This window comes from Heptranchias perlo, chromosome 24, assembly GCF_035084215.1.
Source record: "Heptranchias perlo isolate sHepPer1 chromosome 24, sHepPer1.hap1, whole genome shotgun sequence".
Taxonomy (NCBI): domain Eukaryota; kingdom Metazoa; phylum Chordata; class Chondrichthyes; order Hexanchiformes; family Hexanchidae; genus Heptranchias; species Heptranchias perlo.
Genome location: NC_090348.1, coordinates 10,622,101 through 10,644,387, shown reverse-complemented (window position 1 = coordinate 10,644,387; position 22,287 = coordinate 10,622,101). Strand labels below are relative to the sequence as shown.

The window sequence follows — 22,287 nt, the reverse complement described above, 5'->3', positions numbered from 1 at the left end:
ATAGTATCCGACTAAAAACAAGGACATATAAGGTAGCCAAACTTAGTGGGAGGATAGAAGATTGGGAAGTCTTCAAAAGACAGCAAAAAGTAACGAAAGGATTGATTAAGAAAGGGAAGATAGATTATGAAAATAAATTAGCAAAAAATATAAAAACAGATAGCAAGAGTTTCTATAGTTATATAAAAAGAAAAAGGGTGGCTAAGGCAAACGTAGGTCCCTTAGAGGACGAGACCAGGAAATTAATGGTGGGAAACATGGAGATGGCAAAAATGCTGAACAAATATTTTGTTTCAGTCTTTACGGTAGAGGACACTAAGAATATCCCAACACTGGACAAACAGGGGGATCTAGGGGGGGAGGAGCTAAATACGATTAAAATCACAAAGGAATTGGTACTCAGTAAATTAATGGGACTCAAGGCGGATAAATCCCCTGGACCTGATGGCTTACATCCTAGGGTCTTGAGGGAAGTAGCAGTAGGGATTGTGGATGCTTTGGTAATAATTTTCCAAAATTCTCTGGACTCGGCAAAGGTCCCGGCAGATTGGAAAACTGCCAATGTAACACCCTTATTTGAAAAGGGTAGTAGGCAGAAGGCTGGAAATTATAGACCAGTAAGCTTAACATCTGTGGTGGGTAAAATTTTGGAGTCTATTATTAAGTAGACAGTAGCAGAACATTTGGATAAACATAATTTAATAGGACAAAGTCAGCATGGCTTTACAAAGGGAAAGTCATGTCTGACAAATTTGCTTGAGTTCTTTGAGGATATAACGTACAGGATGGATAAAGGGGAACCAGTGGACGTAGTGTATTTGGACTTCCAGAAGGCATTCGACAAGGTGCCACATAAAAGATTATTGCTCAAGATAAAGAATCACTGGATTGGGGGTAATATTCTGGCATGGGTGGAGGATTGGTTATCCAACAGGAAGCAGAGAGTTGGGATAAATGGTTCATTCTCAGACTGGCAACCTGTAGCCAGTGGTGTTCCGCAGGGGTCGGTGCTGGGTCCCCAACTCTTTACAATCTATATTAACGATTTGGAGGAGGGGACCGAGTGTAACATATCAAAGTTTGCAGATGATACAAAGATGGGAGGGAAAGTAGAGAGTGAGGAGGACATAAAAAAACCTACAAGGGGATATAGTCAGGCTGGGTGAGTGGGCGGAGATTTGGCAGATGCAATACAATATTGGAAAATGTGAGGTTATGCACTATGGCAGGAAAAATCGGAGAGCAAGTTATTATCTTAATGGCGAGCAACTGGAAAGTACTGCAGTACAAAGGGATCTGGGGGTCCTAGTGCAAGAAAATCAAAAGGTTAGTATGCAGGTGCAGCAGGTGATCAAGAAGGCCAACGGAATGTTGGCATTTATTGCTAGGGGGATAGAATATAAAAACAGAGAGGTATTGCTGCAGTTATATAGGGTATTGGTGAGACCGCACCTGGAATACTGCATACAGTTTTGGTGTCCATACTTAAGAAAAGACATACTTGCTCTCGAGGCAGTACAAAGAAGGTTCACTCGGTTAATCCTGGGGATGAGGGGGTGGACATATGAGGAGAGGTTGAGTAGATTGGGATTCTACTCATTGGAGTTCAGAAGAATGAGAGGTGATCTTATTGAAACATATAAGATTGTGAAGGGGCTTGATCGGGTGGATGTTCCCAAGGATGGGTGAAACTAGAACTAGGGGGCATAATCTTAGAATAAGGGGCTGCTCTTTCAAAACTGAGATGAGGAGAAACTTCTTCACTCAGAGGGTGGTAGGTCTGTGGAATTTGCTGCCCCAGGAAGCTATGGAAGCGACATCATTAAATAAATTTAAAACAGAAATTGACAGTTTCCTAGAAGTAAAGGGAATTAGGGGTTACGGGGAGCGGGCAGGAAATTGGACATGAATTTAGATTTGAGGTTAGGATCAGATCAGCCATGATCTTATTGAATGGCGGAGCAGGCTCGAGGGGCCGATTGGCCTACTCCTGCTCCTATTTCTTATGTTCTTCTGCTAGAACTGTGTAAAACGCTAGTTAGGCCACTGTTAGGGTACTGCATGCAGTTCTGGTCACCACATTGCAGGAAAGGTGTGATTGCACTAGTTGGGGTACAGAGGTTGATTTGCGAGGATTTTGCCAGGGCTGGAGAACGTTAGCTATGAGGAAATATTGGATAGGCGGGTTGTTTTCTTTGCAACAGAGGAAGCTGAGGGGAGATTTAATTGAGGTGTATAAAATTATGAGGGGCCTAGATAGAGTGGATAAGGAGGACCTACTTCTCTTAGCAGAGAGGTCAGTGACCAGGGGGTATAGATTTAAAGTAATTGGTAGCGGAGGAGAAATTTTTTTTACCCGGAGGGTGATGGGGTCTGGAACTCATTGCTTGGGAGGGTGGTAGAGGGAGAAACCCTCAACTCATTTAAAAAATACTTGGATGTGCACATGAAGTACTGTAATCGACAGGGCTACGGACAAAGTGCTGGATAGCTCTTTTTCGGACAAGATGGGCTGATTGGCCTCCTTCTGTGCTGTAACTTTCTATGATTCTAAGTAATGCTTCCAAGTGTTTATTGTGCTTTTTCCAGTGTTCGAACCACTATCTCTTGTCACCATTGTAGACACATGTTTTAATTTCACTGTTTGCCATCATAAAAGTCCTGCAAACCCTCTCCTTTCACTACATATGATGCATTTCTAAGTGGAAAGTCATTCTGCATTTGTGCTGAAGTCAGGCTGAATTTGTTCCCACGTTTTCTTCTTTGAATCCAGCTCCTTATCAGGTTCACGAGGACACCCAGGATAAAATATTTGAAATGGCTGGAGATAGGATTAGAGGACATGTCAATAAAATATATAAGGTAATTGTTAGATGGTGGGAAGTATTTTTCTCGGAGGATTGTTGCCTTCCAGAATATCCTACCAGTGTGTGCAGCTTATTAAGGATTTGCTGTGTTTTTGACCCCCAGTGTCTGCCTGATTCTCTATGCCTGTCTGAGTTCGTGTTCACACCCACCTTTCATTCTTTGATCTCTCATTTGGAATCCAAAATCTTCCCTGCCCTCTTCCTCCAGCCCTCCCACCTTTCTGCTTTAGAATGATTCTTGATGGCTAACTCAATTTTTTTCTCATCTCGTTACCTAGAATGGTAATTTTGTCTGATTTGATCTGTGCAGAACACTAAATGCTACAAGGCCTCCAAATTGACCCTTCAGACCTTGGTCTTGAGAATCAGATTGGTATTTCTTGACGAGGCAGTGGACTTCACTTAATCTTGCATGCAAAAAAAAAAGCAACTCCCCGTGACTGCCCTCCCATGCGGTAGTTCTCTCCTTCCGTGACTACTTTGTTCATTGATGGGGAATAAATGTGTATATATTTATTGATATGGTGGCCATGCAAACTAGCTGTGCAAGAGTGGGAGTAGTTGGAGGAGGCAGTTTGAGATGGCATTTTCTTTCTCGCGTGTATGCTTGAGAATTGGCATAAATGGGGAATTTTTCTGAGCTGGCAGGAATACTGGCACCCTGGTTTATACACTAATTGTACGCTTTAACAATGACCATCACTGACTGCTGCGATATTGACATCCTACCTAAGCAGTTAAACCTGAATGTGATGTAGCAGCTTGCTGGTTCTTCTATTTAAAATCAATACCACTAATTCCTCAGAATTGCTTGCAGTCCCTTGTGTTTTTGCTCATCAGCTGCCTTCTACTTTTATTGTTTCTTGCCCTTACATCTGAATGAAGAAAACTAATCATAAAAATGATGGATTTTTATTTGGGGCAGGGACAAGAGAGATGAAGGCATAAAAGCAGAAATATATTGTTTTGTGGGAGGCTGTAGTGAAAAGTTAGGATGTATGGCAAGAAGTCGGTACTTTCAGGAGGGGAGAGGGGAGAAAATTAGGTTTGGTAGTGAAGGATGGGATGGTGGGAAGAACCTCGGAAGAAGCGATAACATTTTTGGAATATAAAGATTCAACAGGATACGGGGGAGGGGGGAGAAAAATGGCAAGTGTTTTTTTTAAAGTATAGGAATTGCAGATTTTAACTCTTGTGACTAAGGCTGCCCCTTTGGGTATTGTGGATGGTGAGATTTTGTTTAACAAACATTGTCTGGGCTAATTAGTACTGTTGCCAGCACCACTTTGCTCTGTCAATTCCATGATGCAGCCTAGATTCAGGTGAGGAGAGTGACTTACTGAGAGGGATTACTCATCACACTGAGCTTCACTTGTGCCACTGTGAATGACATCAAGTCAAAGCCAGAATCTCTGGCCTTCAACTAAGTTTAATCAGGGACTCCGCACCTGGTATTAGCTGAGTCATTCATTGTGCTGTGATTTGGTTCTTGGTGGAATCTCAGCTGCATAAGAAGATGCAGACTGTGTTGCTGTGACCGTGGCCCAAGTCCTGAGCTGGCAGCACTGAGCTTAAAAATAAGCATATTCCACTTCACTGCAATGGGTACGGTGGCATAGTGGTTATGTTACTGGACTAATAATCCAGAGTCATGAGTTCAAATCCCGCCATGGCAGCTGGGGAATTTAAATTCAATTAATTAAATAAAATCTAGAATAAAACAAAACTAGTGTTAGTAATGGTGGCCATGAAACTACCGGATTGTCATAAAAACTCATCTGGTTCACTACTGTCCTTTATCCTAAAGGAAACCTGCCATCCTTATCCGGTCTGGCCTATATGTAATTACAGATCCACAACAATGTGGTTGATTCTTAATCGCCCTCTGAAATGGCCTAGCAAGCCACTCAGTTGTACAATCTCGCTACAAAAAGACCACCCAGCATCGGACCACTAGGCACTAGACACGACAAAGCCAAACCAAGCCCAGTTGACCCTGCAAAGTCCTCCTCATGAACATCTGGGGACTTGTGCCAAAATTTGGAGAGCTGTCCCACAGACTAGTCAAGCAACAGCCTGGCATAGCCATACTCACAGAATCATACCTTTCAGCCAACGTCCCAGACTCTTCCATCACCATCCCTGGGTATGTCCTGTCCCACTGATCAGGACAGACCCACCAGAAGTGGCAGTACAGTGGTATACAGTCAGGAGGGAGTGGCCCTGGGCGTCCTCAACATTGACTTTGGACCCCATGAATCTCATGGCATCAGGTCAAACATAGGCAAGGAAACCTCCTGTTGATTACCATCTACTGCCCTCCCTCAGCTGATAAATCTGTCCTGAGGGAAGCACTGAGGGTGACAAGGGCACAGAAATGTACTCTGGATGGGGGACTTCAATGTCCATTACCAAGAGTGGCTCAGTCGCACCACCACTGACTGAGTCCTGAAGGACATAGCTGCCAGACTGGGCCTGCAGCAAGTGGTGAGCGAACCAACACGAGGGAAAAACCGACTTGACCTCGTCCTCACCAATCTACCTGCATCTGCCCATGACAGTATTGGTAGGAGTGACCACCGCACTGTCCTAAGGACACCATCCAACGTGTTGTGTGGCACTACCACCGTGCTAAAAGGGATAGATTCAGAACAGATCAAAACTGAGCATCCATGAGGCGCTGTGGGCCATCAGCAGCAGCAGAATTGTAGTCCAGCACAATTTGTAACCTCAAGGCCCAGCATATTCCTCACTCTACCATTACCAACAAGCCAGGGGATCAACCCTGGTTCAGTGAGGAGTGCAGAAGATCATGCCAGGAGCAGCGCCAGGCGTACCTAAAAATGAGGTAGCTTCACCAGGTTGGCACAACACAGGACTACATGCATGCTAAACAGCGGAAGCAACATGCTTATAACAGAGCTAAGCGTTTCCATGACCAACGGATCAGATCAAAGCTCTGCAGTCCTGCCACATCCAGTCGTGAATGGTTGGTGGACAATTAAACAACTAACGGGAGGAGGAAGCTCTGTAAACATCCCCATCCTCGATGATGGCGGAGTCCAGCACGTGAGTGTAAAAGACAAGGCTGAAGCATTTGCAACCATCTTCAGCCGGAAGTGCCGAGTGGATGATCCATCTTGGCCTACTCCCAATATCCCCACCGTCACAGAAGCCAGTCTTCAGCCAATTCGATTCACTTCACGTAATATCAAGAAACGGCCGAGTGCACTGGATACAACAAAGGCTATGGGCCCCGACAACGTCCCGACTGTAGTGCTGAAGACTTGTGCTCCAGAACTAGATGCGCCTCTAGCTAAGCTGTTCGAGTACAGCTACAGCATTGGCATCTACCCGACAATGTGGAAAATTGCCCAGGTATGTCCTGTCCACAAAAAGCAGGACTAATCCAATCCGGCCAACTACCGCCCCATCAATCTACTCTCAGCCATCAGCAAAGTGATGGACGGTGTCGCGACAGTGCTATCAAGCGGCACTTACTCACCAGTAACCTGCTCACCGATGCTCAGTTTGGGTTCCGCCAGGATCACTCGGCTCCAGGCCTCATTACAGCCTTGGTCCAAACATTACCATCACCGAATCCCCCACCATCAACATCCTGGGGGTCACCATTGACCAGAAACTTAACTGGACCAGCCACATAAATACAGTGGCTACAAGACCAGGTCAGAGGCTGGGTATTCTGCGGCGAGTGACTCACTACCTGACTTCCCAAAGCCTTTCCACCATCTATAAGGCACAAGTCAGGAGTGTGATGGAATACTCTCCACTTGCCTGGATGAGTGCAGCTCCAACAACACTCAAGAAGCTCGACACCATCAGGACAAAGCAGTCCACTTGATTGGCACCCCATCCACCACCCTAAACATTCACTCCCTTCACTGGCACACCGTGGCTGCAGTGTGTACCACCCACAGGATGCACTGCAGCAACTCGCCAAGGCTTTTTCGACAGCATCCTCCAATCCCATGACCTCTACCACCTAGAAGGACAAGGGCAGCAGGCACATGGGAACACCACCACCTGCACGTTCCCCTCCAAGTCACACACCATCCCGACGTGGAAATATATCGCCGTTCCTTTGTTATCGCTGGGTCAAAATCCTGGAACTCGCTATATAACAGCACTGTGGGAGAACCTTCACCACATGGACTGCAGCGGTTCAAGAAGGCAGCTCACCTTCTCGAGGGCAATTAGGGATGGGCAACAAATGCTGGCCTTGCCATGAATGAATTTTAAAAAAAACCAAGCCCTGCAGCAAAGTCGATAGTAGTTGAAGGAAATGGGCAGGTGCCCTCATCAGCTGGGATAAAAATCAATCAGATTGAAACTTTCAAACTTAGCCGCTAGTGCCCTGATTTCAAATGTACCAAGATAAAATCTAAAGTGGATTATTGAAATTGATGAAGTGTAAATCAAACATTTTGCTTTTATTCCAATGTATTTAAGCATTGGCTTTAAATGTTTTTAAATACAGTTGTGTATTTTTTGTCCTTCAAGATAAATTTGAAGAATGGAATCGGCAGTTGGATGATTGTTATCCAACCATTGATTTATACGACCACTTGATGTATTTTTCATGACTGTTCATGTTATTTATTATGACTTCCATCATTTTGACATTTTAATCCAGTAATCGATCAAAAGTTTGCCTTGAAAACATTACAGGCCTAGTTATGACATAGACTGTTGCTGAAATTCTTCAATCTATGGCTGGAATTTGCATTGCAATAATGTCTAACAAGACAATTTTTAATGAGTTTGTTCTATCCATCAAAAACAGACAGCTTAAGACACGGTAACAAGCTTCAGGTTAACTACATTGAAAACCAAAGGAAGATTCTCACACTTTTGATTATCACTTTTGAGCGGGAGCAGCTGAATGGGGTCATTTAATAATGCGCACGGAAAATGAAAGAGATCTGGGGACTCTGACTGACAGTAAATTGAAGCTATCGCAACAATGCTCGGTGGCAGTGAGTAAAACAAATCAGGTGTTGGGATGTATTAAGTCGAAATAGTGAGGTAACGCTGCCACTTGATAAATTATTGGTGTGACCGCACTTAGAATACCTGTGTATTGTTCTGGTCGTCACAGTACAAAAAGGATATTGCAGCTATTGAAAGGATACAGATGAGAGCAACCAGAATGATTGATTGAGGGGATGAAGGGATTGGATTATGAGGAGCGATTTTGTGAATTGGGCATGTTCTTAATGGAAAAAATAAGATTGAAAGGTGATATGATTGCTGTTTTTAGGATTCTATAGAGACTAGATAACGTAGACCATGACAAGCTATTTCACCTTGTCCAGAACCAGAGGACACGGCCTGCACTTGAAGGATGGGTAAATTCAAAACTAATCTGCGGAAACAGTATTTCAGTGAGCGAGTGGTCAATCTATGGAACGGGTTCTCTGGAGAGATGGTGGAAGCAGTTGGTATTGATTCATTCAAATGCAAATCAGATAGATTTCTTCAGAAAGTAATATTTTGGGATACAGTATATTAGTAATTTGAGACATGCAGTAATGTAAGTGTAGCATGTTTGGGAGGAACAGGTGACTTTGGACCTATGGTTCCCAAAGCTCCACCATTGAGGTACCTATCTATACAATTAGATGGGAAACTTAATGGTCAAGGGGTGACAGTTGATGTTTGTTCTAGGTTGGTTTTGTTTTTTTATACACTATAATATGAGCACTACCAAGAACTGGATGAAAAGCCAGACTGTATACAATTTTTTTTTACCGATAGAAAAGGTTTCATAGAATCGTGTCATACAGAAGGAGGCCATTTGGCCCATTGTGCCTGTGCCATCTCTTTGAACGAGCTATCCAATTAGTCCCACCCCCCCCAACACCCAATCATGCTTCACTGCTTGAAAAGGCCCCAGGTAGCTGGTCTGTGCACTACCAAAATAATAACGGGATTAAAAAGAGCTGGCGTGGTTAACAAAATAGTCTTGATGAGTTAAATGACCTAATCTTCCTGTATTCCTCTTTTATGGTGCAAAAATATGTTTTGTTAACGGTACCAATCTCTTAGAACTGAAGTCATCCAAGTGTGGTATTATTGTAAGGTTGATTTTAGTTACAGGTATAAGGAAATATATGTAGCTTGCCTAAATGCTTTTCATTGGTAAATGTTAAATGACTGGTGATGTGACCTTTATTAATGGTCCCTTATCTAGATTCTGCCTGGATTGATGGAAATGAATGACATTCTCTGTAATTGTGCTGCTGCCTTTTGTGTGTTGCTCTTTTGCATTCTTAACTAGATTTTTTTGACTGGCCTTCTGTATGGCGCATGAACAATATTTTAGGAAATGATAGTTGGTTATCTGTACATTTGTAATGCTGAGTTTAAACTGTATTGAAATTGGGATTGCTTGGCAACCAGCAGCAAGTGATAGACAATGAATTTCTAGGTATCCAGTTCAATTATAGATGCGGTGGCAATAGATGCTACTGGACATATATACCTGGATTTTCTGCTTTTTCTGCATTGCTCCCCCAACTTTCAAAACTGGTGTAATCAACTCCCCTGTTTTCTCCAACTAATTGCTGCATTCTCAACCTCCCTTTCCTTTCAAGTTCTGAAACAAGTTGCCACCCAACTGCATGGCCACTTCTCTCTCCACTTTGCTGTTTGAATCCCTTCAGTCCAGCTTCTGGAAAAGCACAGAGAGAAAAGAGCCAACTAAACCTTGAGAACTTCTGTAAGATATTTTATGCTGAGATTTGTGCTTCGCAATGAAATGAACTGATGAATGAATGAAGCTGCTACATTTAATATTGATCAGCAACTGCATTAAGTGCTTATACTTCTGCTTCAGAGAAGATGTCTGTGCGGATCACTTGTATGAATGGTCAAAGCCAGTAGTACAGAAGGTAAGCTATGAGTTTAACTGGCTTTGAGGAGACTCTGGTTTCTAATTTTCAGTTTAAAGCTGTGGCAAATATATTTTATTAATTTTAAAGAAAGAGCTTGGATTTATATAGCAGCTTTCATGACCTCAGGATCTCCCAAAGTGCTTTACCACCAGTTAAGTACTTTTGAAGTGTAAGGAACAAATATATTGTATCCCCATATGCTAACTTTATGGAGCAATAATACTGTGTTTATGTTTCCTCATTCTAATGACTTTTTAAGGGCATGTATAATGAATTATTAATCATTTTGCATATTACATTACAAAACAGTCATCATCCTTTTTTTTAAAAGTCACAGCAGTAAATAAGGCATTAAATAGGCAGGCATATCCATTTAGATTCATTTAACTGAATGTCACGCTCAACATAACTGATTTGAAAACTAATTTCAATTGTGGATTGAACTGCTACTCATTAAATTCAATAAATGTCATTGTAAGTTGAAGTATTTTCAGGAAGACTTTTTACTCTTCCCCTTCATCTTTCATAGTGGTCTTTGTTTAATCCAGTAAGTGAATGGACAGTCTTTTTGGGTTGAACAGTGTATATAATAGACATTTATTCTAGATTTTGGGTGGTGGGGTAGGTGCGAAATCCCTTTCAAAAGTTGGTTTAAAAAAATTACTTTCCTCCAAACCAAAAGTTCTTGAGCCCAGCAGAATTAACACATGGGAGAAACTGCAAGATTGCTGAAACACTGGATTGCTGGCTCCAATAAATTATTTCCCTTGCACTGTTGGATTGATATTTTGCCAATTTGAGATCTGGTGCAATTATATGGGTCAGCAATGAAAAATTGCTGCCTCTGTGCAATAGCCGTATATACAATGTGGGCCAGCTCTTAGAAATGGAAAGGAGGAGTTGTCATTCCATATTTCATCTGCAGCCAGTTTGCCTTCCTCTTCAGAACTGTTTCCCTTGTGCGCTCCACCATTTATTAGTGAAAGAGGGTTGGGAGTGCTTGAAATGGTGTCTACTATTTTTGGTTAATTTGACATTTGAACCCATCTGTCATTTTTTTTCCATGGGGGGAGTTTTAATTTTAACCCCCCAGTATGGGTGGGGAGTGGGAGGGTTAAATACTTAAAAATGTGAAACCCGACCCCAGCCCACCACAAACACGCTTACTTCCTTCCGGTTTAACCCTGTCGGGTTTAAGGGCGGACGAATAACCTGCTCGCTCGAGGCAGGTCAGTAATTTAAATATGTTGATGAGGCTCCGTGCCTCAGATTTTAGCAGCCATTTAGATTTAATGGCTGTGGGCCAAGTTTCCCAGGGCTCGGGAAACCCGCCAGGTGAGGCGAGAACTGTTGGATCCAGCAGTTAAGTGCTTTTCGTAGCATTGCTTGTGGGCCAGGAGGAGCAGGGGTGCTTTTTCCCGGCCCCCCAAGCTAACCTGCCGTGATCGGTCTCCCTCCCCGTTATCCGGTGACGCTACCCACGTGCGATCTCCACACCGACCCCCACCTGCGATCTGCAGGCCGACCCACGATCCGATGCCGACCTGCGATATCATCTTGTTTACCACTTCCCCCCCCCCCCCACCTCCACAATCTCTTCCCTCCTTCCTCTCCAGTCCTCGGTGGCGGCCTTGTACTGCAGGCCTTCCCTTCAGGACCTCCGCATTCCTCGTACTTCAGCTTTTCCCCGTCGCGACAAGTCGCCCCCGCTCCCTCCCCGTAAATATCGGGGCCCATGTGTCTGTTAAATGGTTGATGTTAACCATCTCTGCAGGCTGTTTTGGAAATAGCTATTTTGCAATGTTAAAAATAAATTGGGACGTGACATTAAAAGGACATGAACTTTCTGGATTTCAGTTTCTCCTCATGTCATCAATCACTGTTGAAAGAAATTCAGCAGACGTTGAGGGGAGCGGTTACTAAATGGGTCAATATCTATTATTTTTATAACTTTTTTATCTGCTCTAATTCCATGTCTTGAAACTTTTCCCGTGCAAAAAGATGTATATGTTGGAAGCTGAAAGCATCTAATAGTACTCAAAAGAATTGTATTAGGAGGGTCTGATGTTGAATGTCTTTAAAGAAATGCTTCATTAGTGTTCCAATCTACTGGTGACTGAAAGCAGCTTTGGTATCTTAAGAATCTTAGTGCCATAAAATTGATTTAAACACTTGAATTTAAAAAGAAGAAATTCCTGAATGGTCAGAATTAAACCTTTAGTCGTGCACTTAAATTGTTCCAAATCATATGCTAGTGGATCTTTTGTGGTGTAGCTCACGGTGAGTTGGAGTCCAAGCTGTTTTAGTCCATGCAGCATACAATATATATGAGGGCATTGTGGATTTATGATAATTGATTAAGTTGGAGTTTTACTGGTATTTTCAAGCTTGAATTCGGTGTGTTTGTACATAGTGCTTTATAAGAGGAGTATTATATTGTGAAATGAAAATGTAAAACTGCTGGTGAATTTTAGGTGTTGTGAATAAAAACAATGCTGGTTAAAAATAAACGTAGAGAGAAATTATATAGAAATTGAACTGAATTCAATTGAAAAATAAGATGGAATTATATATTTTTATTTAATTGTAGAGATTAATGATTAGAGGGAAGAGAATTTAAAATTAATTACTGTGAAATATATTGTAATTTTCTTTGTGTAAATAGTGTGTGTACATATAACAATTGTGCTATAGTTTTATGTATATTATTTCTGTGTAATATAATTTATTTATTGTATGAGGTACAATTTGTATGAAATCGCTTGTATATAGATATGAAATAAAAATATTTATAGAAATCTTTGTGTCAGTTTGTGCAGTGGTGGGGGGGGGGGTGGTGGTGGAGATTGCTTTTATGTTAGTGAGTGTCTGACATTGGTTGTGTCATGAGGCAAGAAGCTAGAACATGGGGCTGCTTGATTATCTGCCTCCATAAATTTCTGAAGTTGCTTAAAGACTTGAGAGCTATAAAAATGTTAATTAATTAATTAATACTATTAAGGTGCTTAAGTCACGTACTGTCATCCAGGTTATAGCCAGGAATCCTATGGGAAATGGTGGCCCAGTCGCAGGTTTTGCGAGATCCTGCATGGTTGGAGGCGGGTGTCCACACTGGTGGTGGCAGTTGGAGGTCCTGGATGGCTGTAGGGAATGTAGTTAACAGTTTAGGCCCAGAGTTATGGGTAGCAGCAGCTGCGTTTCCCACAATAGGATGTTATTAGGAATCTTACCCGATAGTCTTAAATAGTGGGTTCCTGCTGTCAACAGAAAAGAACTTTTAAGTATCCACAGATAGCAGTAGGGCGAGAAGAGGAATCTGCCCGGAACACTCATTTTTAAATGACAGGTGTGGCGGCACCCGCTGCAGGAGGGATGTAATGAGGGCGACGGCAATTGCAACAGGGAAGAGAAGCTAAGCCAAGCATGGGTTGTGGTGCATAACATCACAGTGCCATTTATTTTGGAGACATAAATCTTGGGAGCTGGGAGGACTGAAAGGAAGTATGATGCAAATGCGTGGAAAATTTAAGCCTGATCAAGTTAAACTTAATACCCGAGCATGATGGAAATAATGTGACACCACCATTCCATAAGCACAGGAGTGGACAATTTGTAAAACTTGTATGCATACATAGATTCTAAGATATAGGTAAATCTATAGAATTTAATTTTTTTGATGTACCTTTGTGCTCACCAGAGATCCTAGTTCTGGGGAACGGAACCTGTTTACGGCTTGGGCATTCGCTGTCCGTATCAAGCACTGCCAGGTCCAGTACCGGGGGGAGATTACATAGAATTACAACACAGAAACAAGGTGTTCAGCCCAGCCAGTTTATGTGGGTATTCATCCTGCACACAAAACGTTAGTCCTAATCGCATGTGCCTGTTCTGTTCCCATATCCTTTTATTCCCTTTTCCTTCATCTACCTATCTAAAACTGTTTTTAAATGTTGACATGGCCTCTGCTTCAATCACTAATTCTGGTCGTGCGTTCCACAGCCTCACAACCTTCTGTATATATAAAAAAAAGATTTTTCTTGTTCTCTGCTCTCTACCCTCTGTCCCTCATTCCACTAGAAACAGTGTGTTTCTATCTATCCCATCCCCTTCATTTTAAATGCCTTTATCAAATCAGCCTGTAATCTCCTCTTTTCCAGCCTCAATTTTCCAAGTCTTTCTTTGTCTTTTAGCTTCCTCATACCAGACAGCATCCGAGTGACTCTGCGCTGTACCCTCTGTATTGCCTTAACATCTTTCCTATGGTGTGAAGTCCAAAACTGCATACAGTACTTCAACTGTGGTCTTACTAACGTTTTATATAGATTCATCAACACATCTATAATTTTATGTTCTATATCACTTATCATAAAACTCCCTCTACTCTGCCCCAACGATGTCTTGACTCTAACCTCAAAAGCACAGTTAGCTGCACAAGTGTGGCATTTGTATTTGCCACATCAGCCATCCATCAAGACTCCTTTGAGGGAGATTGGCAACATGCTGAATTATGAGTAGTTGTGGACTGTCACCTAGCATCCACTAGATGTGGGGCTCAGACTGGCCAAGCCCATTTTACATAGAGCTCTTACAGCTGGCTCGATTTGAAACCACAACCCAGAGGTGACAAGACAGTGATGTGCACTTGACTAACTAGGACACTGAGTTCCTCCATGAACGCCTGCCCCGCCCCCCAAAAAAAACACAAAACAATGCACCATTCATTCCAAAATTTGAGGCCATATTTAATGTTGATAGATGCTTGCATTGTGCAGGAATACAACAGGTCATCAACTAAAGAGGTAATCTACAAATGCCTAATAATGCACAACAACAGATAAATAAACTGATAACTCGATTTGTGACACTTTATGATGTCACCAATGCTTGAGCTAATTAGGATATGGAACCAGGATAACCAATTATGCTGACAATAAAGGTGCATAATTTGGCCACCATTCACCTAAGTTGTCAATGCGTAATGGATTTGTGTATTTGTGCTATCAGTGCTATTAGGCGGAGCAATCCTTCCTGAAGTAAATGTCCACATTGCAAGGAAGGTAAAAAGCGTAATATAAAAAAAATTGGTTTTAATGTGTATTCTTGTAATAATTACTAACAATTTAGAAGGTAACAATTGTAGGAACATGCAACTTACAATGGCAGCCATCATATTATCTTTTTGTTTTGAGTATTTGGACTTCACAGGCACAAAAGTTTTGTTTGCCTGTTCAAATTCTGAAACAAAAACATATGGGGTGCAGATTTTGTCAGTCACCAAATTCCTTATGACTACAAATTTTTCTCGATTTTGTTATACCTGGAGGACAGGTCATCTTTCATCTTGACAATCGACCAACATTTATTAGTTTCTTTTGAGAAGAACTTCCAATTCTGTAAAAAAGAATTCAAAACATCTTGTCTGGTTGGTTTGTTTAGCCCCATCTGAGCTGTCTCCGGAATCCAATTGGACTGCTCAATACTTGGTTATTCTGTTTGTTTCTGAAAATAACTGTATTCTTAATAATTAATAGTTTAGCTTGTTCTAAAAAGTTTCTTGTATGGTTGGTATTATCTGTTTCTGACATGATGCGAGATGTAGTAGAATCCTATATATACTATCCAGTAGCAAGTTTAAAAAACACAGTTTACCTATATGCCATATATTAAATGCATAAGGCTACCTTTCTGATCGTGGGGAGTGTGGGTTCGCTTCTGAAAGCTGCCTTCTGCAACGAGAACAAATAAAAAAAATACTGGGTGCGAGCCCAAATCGCAACATTAGCATCAGTGTTATACTAGGTAGAAGGTATAATATAGAAAAATATGGACCGTTGTTAAAAAAAAATGCTCATGTACATGATCAATTGACAGGCATGCTGTATACCTAAGTTTTTAAATGGGGTAGAATAGTTTTTCTTCACCACCTTCCCTCTACAATTTAAATTGCAATTCTGCAGTTGATAAATCAGACTGAATTTGTCTGCCGAGCCCATTTTACACAGTCAAAGAAATTGCTTTGATGAAGTGGCGGTACCTCGGCCTATTGAACAGATTGAATTTTAGTAGGCAATTACGACTAAGGTCTCTGATCGGTAATAAACATTAAACACAATTTGGCAGGTTGAGTGTTTTTCTGACTTGAAATTGGCTTGACAGTAGATTTGCAGAATAGAATAAGATGTAGTAGAAACCTTTTCTTGAAAACATTTTCAACTGCTGTTGTTTTGAACTTGGTTATAAAATATCATAACCGTGTTAGTCACGGAAGACAGAATAGGAACAAAAGCTGCAAAGTGACCGCATAGGCTGTGAAATTAGAAGAATTTTGCTTCCTCTGGTTTATGCTATAGTATTCGTCATTTTAGGAGTATGCATTACTGCAGCATTTTATCAAATTAGCCGCTCCACAGTCTCGGGTCTTTTGCTGCTGGGCTGTTTGTTGCAGGAAGTAGCCAGAAATCAGCCATTGCTATGTACGAAAATTTGTAGCTGTGGGTCATTTTATCGGTCACTGAGCATGCTCAAAGCATTTAGTTCTAGCCAGGTTCCCTGAAATTGCAGCAGCATTGTCTCACTTTAATGTTCTGGCACTAATGTTGTCAACAAGCAACGGGGAAGATCTGTTAAAATTATAGCAATGGGAGTCTATCCATATAAGAAATCAGTGCACTGAGCTGGTTCAGATATGTTGCTGTGATTCTGATCTCAATAAAACAACCAGCTACTTAGTGGTAAGTATGTAGCACTGATGTCTCCAGTGCAGGTGCCATGTTTCAAATGGACCCTTCTAAACTGATGTTGAATAGCAAGCACCAGCTTGCAGCTTTTTGGTGGCTTGTGGATACAGTACAAGCTTATTTAAACTATTAAATATCTTAAAAGAGAGGTCCTTGTTTGTGTTTGACCTTTTAAAAAAAAAAAGTCTGTTTGAATGTAAGGGAAAATTTGCTTTCTAAAAATCTATTTTGTGAAAATATTTATTGGTCCAAAGGTGATTTGAAGTACCTTTTTGAAATTCAGAATGAGGATATTGCTGTTATTTTCACAGGTAGAAATTTTAGTGCCGGCATTGATATATGTAATGTGAGGAAAATGGTGCTGTTTTAAATCTCGTTATTGATAATTGCTTTCCTTAATGGTTGCATTTACACAATTTGGAGAAAATGTAATTTCAGCTTAATGGGCATCCTTGTTGTAGATCTAAATGTTCGACTTGAGCAGTGACAAGTTTCAGCAGGTTGACTGAAGACAAATATTGTTCTATATCTCAACTGCAAGTCTTAAAAGTTTGATTACACAGCTGTTTGTCAAAACAGATGTCCTTTTTTTTGAAAATTGAAGTATTGCAGTGATTTTGCTGTTTTCATTTGTGTGATGTAAAGATCTTTATTTAAAAGTAATTTGATTTTCTTTATGTATATTTTAAGGAACTGTTTCACCAGTTCAGAATTAGCACAAGATGAACTAGTGGAATGTAATCAGAGAGGTGTTTAGGACTTGAGGCCATTTTAATTTCAGAACCCTTCCCTATTGCTGAGTTGTGCGATAAAAGACTATAAATTGTGCCATAAATTAGCTCTAGGGCACATTAATTTGATTGATTTCAGTGCACACACAGTGTAATTTCAGAATTTACAGGAGGATAGACCAGATCAGAGCTGAAGTTGAGCTGCATTTATATCTTTTATATGCAAGAATAGTTTGAATATTCAAACTGGCTGCAATTCTGCATTTATTGTAAAATATTAGATGTTATAGAACTATGCTTAAACATGTACAACAACAATTTCAAATTATGTAGATACTAAATTTTAGTAAGAAACTCAACACAATTCTAATGAAATTTAACCAGGTTTGTAACAGAATGCATTCCAACTTTATTTGAAAAATTATTAATTGTTCATTTGCAACAAGATTTGTTGTAGGAGTAGTACTCATCTTTTTCCTTGACATCATCGTTGCCTGAAATTTCACCACACAACTTTGTTTTGTTTTCTCCAGGGCTCCTGTGATAATCAAACATGTCTTTTGGGCTTTCAGAATCTCTAAATGTGAATTCAGGATCTGATCCCCATTCATTACAATTGATTCCTGCATTCCATAACATACTACCTTTTTGCACAGGAATCAGAGGTCCAGCAGGCAAATTGAAATGAGTATTGATTGATTAAAACGTTGAGGTCATTTGACCCTTTTATCAGCCTAGCAAAGTAAAATTTGTGTTTTGTGGCCTAAATGTAATGAAGTCTAACTTGTTGAGTAATTGTAATGGAATTATTTTCCAGTGAAACTTAATTGGGTTGCATAGATGAAACTGGATATCTTGGCCTGTTTTGAAAATTTTTAAAACAAAAATACAATAAAGATATGTTGGAATTTCTAGATTGCAAATCAGAAATTCTTGTATACCAATAGAGCAGGTTTTTTTTTTACAATAATGGGTTTTCCCCTCCTCTTTGAGGTGGGGTGTCGTCATGCGCTTTCTGGGCTCTGGAGGAATGGGGGTGATGGTGTGGACTTTCTGGGCTTTGCTGGGAGGGTCGGTTCTGGAATTTTTGCATCGGTGGGGAAGGGTTGGAGTTTTTGTTTCTGGGTTGAAGAGGATGGACTCTTGTTTAGCAGGTGGAAGTTTTTTGCTTTGTGGAAGGTGAAGGCAGTCGGGCAGTTTCCAGGGCGGTCAACATTTGATGGTCTTCTTGACCACTACTTATTGAGGTGGTTGCTGGTCCCTTGCTCCAAGAATGCTAAGATGTCTTTAAAATGTTTGGGTGACTTAATTTCAAACTAATCCTTTCGATAAGTCTGTTTGCCAGTCGATTGCACATTAAGGCGTTTACAGCACCACCTTTTTTTTGCAGGCTGCATTCAGCCCTTTCAGCTCGCTCATAATGCTGACTTTTTAATTACCTTCTGAGGTTAAGCATCTTGTCTTTTTTAAAAGCTGACCCTTGTTTGTTTTAAAGCTTCCTCACAAAAAATGTTTTCCTCTTGTGTGGTTACTAATTCTTGCTGTCTAGGGGACGGTAGCATAGTGGCTATGTTACTGGACTAGTAATCCAGAGGCCTGGACTAAAATCCGGAGTCGTGAGTTCAAATCCTGCTACGGCAGCTGGCGAATTTAAATTCAATTAATTAAATTAAATTAATTAAATAAAAATATGGAATTAAAGTACTAATATCAGTAATGGTGGCCATGAAAACTACCGGATTGTCGTAAAAACCCATCTGGTTCACTAATGCCCTTTAGGGAAGGAAACCTGCCGTCCTTACCTGGTCTGGCCGATATGTGACTCCAGACCCACAGCAATGTGGTTGATTCTTAATTGCCCTCTGAAATGGCCTAGCAAGCCACTCAGTTGTAAAATCTCGCTACCACACGGACTGCAGTGGTTCAAGAAGGCGGCTCACCACCACCTTCTCAAGGGCAATTAGGGATGGGCAATAAATGCCGGCCTCGCCAGTGACTCCCACATCCCATGAACGAATATAAAAAAATGTCACACACATTATGGCAGATAATGTTATGCTCACAATCTTGCCGACGGGTGCAATACCTTTGGAATGTTGTGACCAAGTAGCATTTTTAATATATAATAGATGGCTCAGTCCAACACTGTGCAATGCAACTTATTTCAATGGAGTTTCCAATCATTTGAAAAAGGACTTGAGGTATAAGAGGCTGAGCTGCACCAGTAGAATTGCTACAGAAGTGAGTTCCCCTTTTCTTCAATAGTATACTTGAGTTATCTCCTAGCCAAAACAATACAGCCCATTTTATAAGATCTGAGTGAATACTAGAAGTTGTATATGTGCATATGCAGAGCAATGTTTAAACTTCAACAGTTTTTTCATTGCTTTCAACTCTCTCATCCCACTCCCAGTTGGGGGAACAAAAATCCCACCATGAGAGATCCACTAGTGGCTGCAACATGCTTAAAGTGAAATAGGAGCTTCAGAGATGATTTGAATAAACAAGTGTAGCTGAATGCCTTAATGACATTGAAGTCTCCTAATCAACATAAAATGTATTGGACCATTAATTAGAGTCATGAATTTGATAGTGTCCCAATTTGAATTGTAGCAGTTGAGTTTGTTCTGAAGAATGCAGGCATGTGTTACATAGCCAATATGTTATGGTTCAGAATTCTTCGACCATTCTTCCACAAAAAAGACTGGGGCAAAAATTATTTTTTGTGTTTTGGTCAAAAGCTTGTCTGAAAGGGAGTAGTTTCCCCTAATAGTCCCATGCTGAGTTAGCCATCCATAGGCAGACAAGGGGTGATCTCAGTGCAGAGTGGGCAGTTGTTTTGTATAGATTCCAGATAGTTCATCCGCAATGTCTGGTCATTTAGAAGACATCTAGCAACTTGATGTTGAACTTGAATTTTGATCTCTGCTAGTCAGCTAGTGTTTTTAAAAAAAAAATCAACATGGTCAGTAAATAAAGAGTAGAAAAGGTTTGTGAAGGTTAGTCAGGCAGCAACTGGCTGCAAGTAGGGAACCTCTGCCCTGACTAGAGAATTTATGTTCTTACATGAAGTGAAGTGCCCACCGAAGTGGGCGAGCATAGGATTGTTCTCTATTTTTGTAATAGTAGGTGAACAGATGTTATACTGATTGTACCAAATGTCTCATCATAATCCATGTTCTGCATGCTTTGCCTACTGTGGGAAAAACAGCTTAGGGACAGAACCACAAGGCTCTTTCTCCCCAGTACTGGTGCCAGTGCCCCATGAATCGAAACGCTTGTCTCCCACACCACTCTTTGAGCTACGCATTTAGCTCTCTGATCTGTTTATCCCTATGCCAGTTTGCACGTGGCTCCGGTAGTAATCCAGCGCCCGCCTCACGAATGCATAAGTCCCACCGGCAATTAAAGCTGACGGGATGATAGTTAACACAGTTATTTAGATAGTTTAAGTATTTGATGTAGTTAATTTCATGGCGATTGAGGCAGGGGACCGATTTTCATTCAGCCTCAGCGTGTTTCCCGTGCTGTGGGAAACACTGCATGTTTTAGGAGACGTGTTTCAGCCAGCAGCCAGTTGGACATTGAAATGCTTGTTTGACAGATCGGGATAAAAGGTGAGTTATTGCAGCAGGGCACTCTGATCTTTCAGACAAACTTTTGGTTGGGAGATCTTTGTGTTTACACTGAAAATTCTTAGTTTCCACTCAGAATTCTTCTGTTGACATATATTTACCAATTTTTCGAGCTCCCTCAAACTGACACCATCAGGATTGGGGGGGGGGGGGGGGGGCACCATGGCTTCATTCACCACTACATCCGAGAACGAGCAACATCACCAGCCTCGCCAGGCACGGTGTGCACTTCTGCCACTTGGAGCCCCACAACACAGTGCTGCGCCACAGTCACCTGCACAAGAGCACAGAGGGCAACAACAGAGAGAGCAACGTCGCAGGAGGCACTACCCTCGCCAGAGGATCTACAGACCGAGGCTCAGCTTCCTGGACCTCTCCGAGGAACAGTGCATATGAAGGCTGAGAGTGAGTCGCCAGGTGGTTGCAGACATCTGCAGCCTCCTTCATGCGAGCTGCTCCCAGTGGCAATCAGAGCACCTCCACACGAGCCAGGACTGTTCATCCACAGAAAGGGGTATCACTCCATCAACGCTCAGCTGGTTTGTGACCACCGCAAAAGATTCCTTCACGTGTGCGCCAGATTCCCTGGCAGCTGCCACGATTCCTTCAGTCTGAGGACTCCAACATTCCGGGGCTCTTCCACGCACTGAACACCCTTAAGGGCTGGCTCCTCGGGGACAAGGGATACCCCCTGCACGTGTGGCGGCTGACACCTCTGAGGAACCCCATCACCGAGCAACAGTGTCAATAATTGAGCATGCTATAGGGCTGCTCAAGATGGAATTTAGGTGCCTTGATGGTTCTGGGGGAGCGCTTCAGTACGCACTAGACAGAGTGGGATGCACATGATAGTAGTGTGTTGTGTCCTGCACAACATGGCACAATAGAGAGGGGTGCCACTTGAGGCCCCATCCACATTGAGGAGGAGGAGGAGGAGGAGAAAACCTGGCTCACCTGGCTGCTCGTGAGGCCAGGGAGTCACTGATCTGTAAACGGTTCTCCTAACATCAGACAGTGTGAAGAGTCCAGTCCTCAGACCACCTGGAAAGAGCAGCGCCAACACCAGCACCCCCCCACTGTCTGCATAAAACAGTCCTGCAACTACACCTACACCCACTAGAAAGTGACCCAATGGGTGAAATCAAGAATCGCCATTCATGGTGAAGTTCATGAAAGGGCCCTATCACAAAGGCCAGTCAAGAATGGGCAAGACATGGCAGTAGTGGTGAGAATAATAACATTTAATATGAATATAACAAAAAAATATATAAATGGGAAAACATGACAGTCTGTTAGACACCCTTGTGCATACCCTTCGTGCTCACAAATCCTTAGCCTTTCTCTTCCTACCGCTTCTAAGTGGTGCATCCCCTGTGGCTGCAGCAGAGGTAGTGGCAGGT

General features: G+C 41.8%; 1 protein-coding gene across 5 annotated transcripts in view; it reads left to right on the top strand.

Moving 5' to 3' along the window:
- The window catches only part of plekha5 (pleckstrin homology domain containing, family A member 5), a 268,257-nt gene that overhangs the window by 54,907 nt on the left and 191,063 nt on the right, over window positions 1-22,287 (top strand). The window lies entirely within an intron of this gene.